Genomic DNA, 5,867 nt, shown 5'->3' on the forward strand with positions numbered 1-5,867 from the left:
CAGTTTGACATAGGATGCCTCTCTGGGGCCAAGATTGTCCCTTTCCAGCTCTGGTTGCCCCCCGTCTGCCTCCCTGTCTCTGGCAGGGGATGGGCCGGTCCACAGCTGGCTAGCTCTCCTCTGGTATTCACTCACTTCTTTGTTCTGTGAGTGTGTCTGGCAATGCCTTAGTTTAGGGCTTTTTACAGAATAGTTCTCTCTCTCTCTCTTTCTTATTTCTCTCTCTCTCTCTCTCTCTCTCTCTCACGCTCACTCTCTTTCTCTTTGGCTATCCCACAGTTTGGGTTGCTATCTCACATTAGTTCCCTCTGATTGTCCTCAGGGCATTCAGGCCTTGTCCTTGCCCTAAGCAATGCAGCCTGCACCTCCCTGTTCGCCCCCGGTTACTGGTGGGAGATGCGAGAGCTAGCAGTTGCCGTTAGGCATGTAATCTGTGTTTGTTTTATTTATTTATTTATTTATTTATTATTCCTTCTGGTTATGTTGCCCTCTGAGATTCCAAAACTCCCCACAAACCCACCGGTGAGAGTGTTTCCTGGTGTTTGGAAACTTCTCCTCTTTTAAGACCCCATTCCCTGGACGGATCCCCACCCCTATCTCATTTGTCTTTCTTTTTATCTTATATATTTTGTCCTACCTGCTTTCAAAGACAATGGGCTGCCTTTCTGGGTGCCTGATGTCCTCTGCCAGCATTCAGAAGTCGCTTTGTGGAATTTGCTCAGCGTTCAAATGTTCTTTCAATGAATTTGTGGGGGAGAAAGTGGTCTCCCCATCCTATTCCTCGACCGTCTTAGGACCTCCCCCTCCGTCTTTTCAGTTTTAATCTGCTTGTGTTTTGGGATCTAAAGTGAGTTTTTTATAGACAACATATAGCTAGACCATGTTATTAAATCCATCTTTCAAAATATGCCTTTTAGTTGAAGTTACATTTGAGGCAATTACTAATAAGTAGGAGCGTTATTTGGTATTTGTTTTGATATGACGTACCATTTCTGTCCTTCATCTCTCCCATTACTGCCATCATTTGTATTTAGTTTTTTTTTTTTCTTTTTCTGTAGCTTATTGTAGGGAGTTTTGACTCCCTTCTTATTTCTCTTTGTGTATATTTAAAAGATATTTTCTTTGTGGTTATCATAGAAATTGCAATTAATATTATAAATTTATAATGTTGTATTTATAATTGATACAACCTTGTCTAAAACAATATATAAAAATTTTACTTATACATATTTTTCCAAAAACTTTTGTTTTTATCTCAAATCCATTTTTATACATTATGTAACCAATAATGCAGTTTTATTATTTTTATGCATTATCTTTTCATTCATATAGGAATTATAAAAAGAGTTACAAACAAAATTAAAACTGGCATTTATATTTACTTGTGTAGTTACCAATTCTTTAATTCTATGCATCTTTTTATGTTTTTGAATTATTGTTTAGTGTCCTTTCATTTTATCTTAAATGCACTTCTTTAACATTTCTTGTGTGGTAGCTCTACTTGGTCTAGTGGTAACAAATGCCCTCAGCATTTGTTTATCTGGCAAAGGTGTTTTTATTTTTACAATTTCCTGGCTTCTTTTATTTTTTTTTAATTGAGATATAGTCAATGAACAAAAACTGTATAAGCTACAGGTGTAGAATATAGTGATTCATAATTTTAAAGGTTATACTGCATTTATAGGTATTATGAAATATTGGTTATATTTCTCATTATACAATTTATCTTTGTACTTTATTTTATACATAACAGTCTGTACCTTTTAATCCCCTACTCCAAAAATTACCCTCTCATTTTACCTATCCCCACTGGTAATCACTAATTTGTTCTCTATCCATAAGTCTGTTTCTGTTTTGTTATATTCATTGGTTTGCTTTGTTTTTGTGATACTCCATATTTAAGTGATGTCATACAGTATCTGTCTTTCTTTGTCTGACATTTCATTTAGCATAATGTGCTCTAAATCCACCCATGGTGTTTGTTGCAAAAGGAAAAATGCCATTCTTTTTATGGCTGGGTAATGAAAAGTGAAAGTGAAAGTTGCTCAGCCGTGTCCAACACTTTGCAACCCCATGGACTATACAGTCCTTGGAATTCTCCAGGCCAGAATACTGGAGTGGGAAACCTTTCCCTTCTCCATGGGATATTCCCAACCCAGGGATCGAACCCAAGTCTACCACATTGCATGAGGATCCTTTATCATCTGAACCACCAGGGAAGCCCAAGAACACTGGAGTGGGTAGACTATCCCTTCTCCAGTGCACCTTCCCAACCCAGGAATCTTGACCCTAGAATCGAACTGGGGTCTCCTGCATTCCTGCATTGCAGGTGGATTCTTTACTAGCTGAGCTACGGAGAAAGTCTGTGACTGAGTAATAGTTGTATATATATATATATACACACACACACACACACACACACACACACACACATATACACATATACATATACATATATACAGACACACACATACACACACACACACATATTTCTATGTTGATGGACACAACTTGCTTCCCTATCTCGGCAATCATAAATAATGCTGCTGTGAACATTGGAGTGCATGTATCTTTTTGAATGGGTGAGTTTTGTTTTGTTTTTTATGTTTTTTTTTTCTTTTGGTTGTATACTCAGAAGTGAAATTGCTGTGTCATGTGTTCAGTCGCTAAGTCATTTTGACTCTTCACCTATCTCCTGGAGTTTCCCAGAATTTATGTCCATTGAGTCCATGATGCTATCTAACCATCTCATCCTCTGCTACCCCCTTCTCCTTTTGCCTTCAATCTTTCCCAGCATCAGGGTCTTTTCCGATGAGTTGGCTCTTCACATCAGGTAACCAATGTATTGAGGCTTCAGCTTCAGCAAATAGTCCTTCAAATGAATATTCAGGACTGATTTGATTTAGGATTGACTGATTTGAACTCAATGCAGCCCAAGGGACTCTTAAGAGTCTTCTCTTGCACCATGATTTGAAAGTGTCAGTTCTCCAGCACTCAGACTTCTTTGTGGTTCAGCTCTCACATCCATACATGAATACTGGAAAAAATATAGCTTTGACTATATGGACGTTTGTTGGCAAAGTGATGTCTCTGCTTTTCAATATACTGTCTAGGTTTGTAATAGCTTTCCTTCCAAAGAGCAAGTGTCTTTTAATTGCATGGCTGGAGTCACCATCCTCAGTGATTTTGGAGTCCAAGAAAATAAAATCTGTCCCTGCTTACACTTTTTCCTCTTCCGTTTGCCATGAAGTGATGGGACCAGATGCCATAATCTTAATTTTTATTGTGGAGTTTCAAGTCAACCTGTTCAGTCTCCACTTTCACCCTCATCAAGAGGCTCTTTAGTTCCTCTTCACTTTCTGCCATTAGAGTGGTATCATCTGTATATCTGAGGTTGTTGGTATTTCTTCGGCAATTTTGATTCCAGCTTGTGATTCATCCAGCCCAGCATTTTGCACGATGTATTCTGCATATAGGGCTTCCCTAGGTGGCACAGTGGTAAAGAAACTAGCTGCCAATGCAGGAGATGCAAGAGACATGGATACAATCCCTGGGTCGGAAAGATTCCTTGTAGTAGACAATGGCAGCCCACTCTAGTATTCTTTTTTTTTTTTTTTTCCATTTATTTTTATTAGTTGGAGGCTAATTACTTTACAGTATTGTAGTGGTTTTTGTCATACATTGATATGAGTCAGCCATGGATTTACATGTATTCCCCATCCCGATTCCCCCTCCCACCTCCCTCTCTACCCGATCCCTCTGGGTCCACTCTAGTATTTTTAACTGGAAAATTCCATGGAGAGAGGAGCCTGGTGGGCTACAATCCAGGGAGTTGCAAAAAGTAGGACATGACTGAGTGACCGAGCACACACACACACTACTTATAAGTTAAATAAGCAGGGTGACAATATACAGCCTTGTACTTTTTCCCAATTTTGAATCACTGTTTTTCCATGTCCAATTCTAACTGTTGTTTATTGATCCTTATATAGGTTTCACAGGAGACAGGTAAGGTGTAGTTCATCGTGATCTACACAGTCAAAGGGTCATACGTTAGTTCCCTTTTTAGTTTTTGTAGGAAGCTCCATGCTATTTTCCATAGCAGCAGCACCAGTTAAAAATTAACAGTGTGTGAGAGTTCCCTGTCCCCACATCCTCACTAAAAATTTTGTGGTCTTTTTGGTGACAGCCAGTCTGACAGTGTGAGATAGTATCTCATTTTGGTTTTACTTCCATTTCTCTTATAATTCACGATGTTGAGCCTCTTTTCATGTGCTTGTTGTCCATCTGTATGGCTTCTTTTGAAAATGTCTATTTAGATCTTCTGCCTGGTTTTTGATTGAGTTGTTTGTTATTGTTATTTTTTTAAGTTGACTTGTATGAACTGTTTATATATTTTGGACATTAATCCATTATTGGTCATATCATTAATAAATATTTTCTCCTATTCAGTAAATTTTCTTTTCATTTTATCAATGACTTCCTTTGCTGGGCAAAAGATTTTAAGTTTAATTGAGTCCCCTTTGTTTATTTCTGGTTTCATTTCTTTAGCTTTAGATAGATAGATCCAAAAAAATTACTATGTTTTATGAAAAAGAGTGTTCTGTATATGTTTTCTTCTAGGAGTTTTATGGTTTCTGATATAATGTTTATGTCTTTAATGCATTTGAGTTTATTTTTGCATATAGTATGAGAAATGTTCTAATTTCATTCTTTTACATGTAGCTGTCCAGTTTTCACAATACCCCTTATTGAAGAGTCTGTCTTTTCTTCATTGTATAATTTGCTTCCTTTGTTGTAGATTAATTGACTATAAGTGTATGGGCTTATTTTGGGCTGTCTGTTCTGTTGATCCATGTGTCTGTTTTTGTACCAGTACCATAATGTTATGATTACTAAAGCTTTGTATTTTTAGTCTGAAGTCAGAGAGTGTGATTCCTCCAGCTCTGTTTCTCTTTCTCAAAATTGTTTCAGCTCTTTGGGGCCTTTTCATTTCCATAGATATTTTAGAATTTTTTTGTTCTAGTTCTGTGAAAGTTGCCTGTCATATTTTGATAGGGATTGCATTGAATCTGTAGATTGCCTTTAGTAAGTATGATCATTTTAACAATATTAATTCTTCCAATCACTGAACAGTATAATTTTTCTTTTTCTTTTTTCTTTTTTTTAAACATGGAACGCTTCACGAATTTGTGTGTCATCCTTGTGCAGGGGCCATGCTAATCTTCTCTGTATCGTTCCAATTTTAGTATATGTTCTGCCGAAGCGAGCACTGAACAGTATAATTTTTCATGTTTGTCCTTGACATTGTTTGACTTTCTAAATACACTAGTATACATGGGTATGTTTGAATGCCCTAATTCCCCAAAGAAACTCATTCTTCAGGTATTCCTCCCAAGCTTTAGGCAATGTCTTAATTATAATTTTTGCCCCAGGTGACTGTTGGTTAATTCACCTTGCAAAGTTTTGAAGCAGTGCTCACTGCTCTTCTATCCTGAGTGAGTTCTGAGTTTAAAACTTTTAAAAAATATATGCCATATACTATAGCATTTTCTTGTGTTTTATTTCATTTTTCAGAAATGCTGGTATCATACGACTATGTTAATTTCACTGTGTGGCCACGTGCCTTTTCAAACTATCAGCATTGCAGAATTTGCAAAAGTTATTTGTGACTTGGGAGTGACTCTTGCTTTATTCTACTAGCTTTCTCATTTATACTGTGAATTTAGGGGCATCCCTGTGTTCATCCTCTAATGGTATAATGGGAAACCTCTTCCTCTTTTGACTTTACTCATGTCCATAGAAGTTTTTATTCTCTTTTGTCTTAATTTTGGGAAATTGCATACGGGGCATAATATGAGTTTCCT

At 37.1% G+C, this 5,867-nt stretch overlaps 1 non-coding gene across 1 annotated transcript; it reads right to left on the reverse strand.

Moving 5' to 3' along the window:
* Positions 1–5,166: 5,166 nt before the first annotated feature.
* Positions 5,167–5,273, reverse strand: LOC136154856 (U6 spliceosomal RNA). The gene has a single exon (XR_010660563.1). It is a non-coding gene; the product is annotated as a U6 spliceosomal RNA (small nuclear RNA).
* Positions 5,274–5,867: the final 594 nt, after the last annotated feature.

This window comes from Muntiacus reevesi, chromosome X (assembly GCF_963930625.1).
Source record: "Muntiacus reevesi chromosome X, mMunRee1.1, whole genome shotgun sequence".
NCBI lineage: Eukaryota > Metazoa > Chordata > Mammalia > Artiodactyla > Cervidae > Muntiacus > Muntiacus reevesi.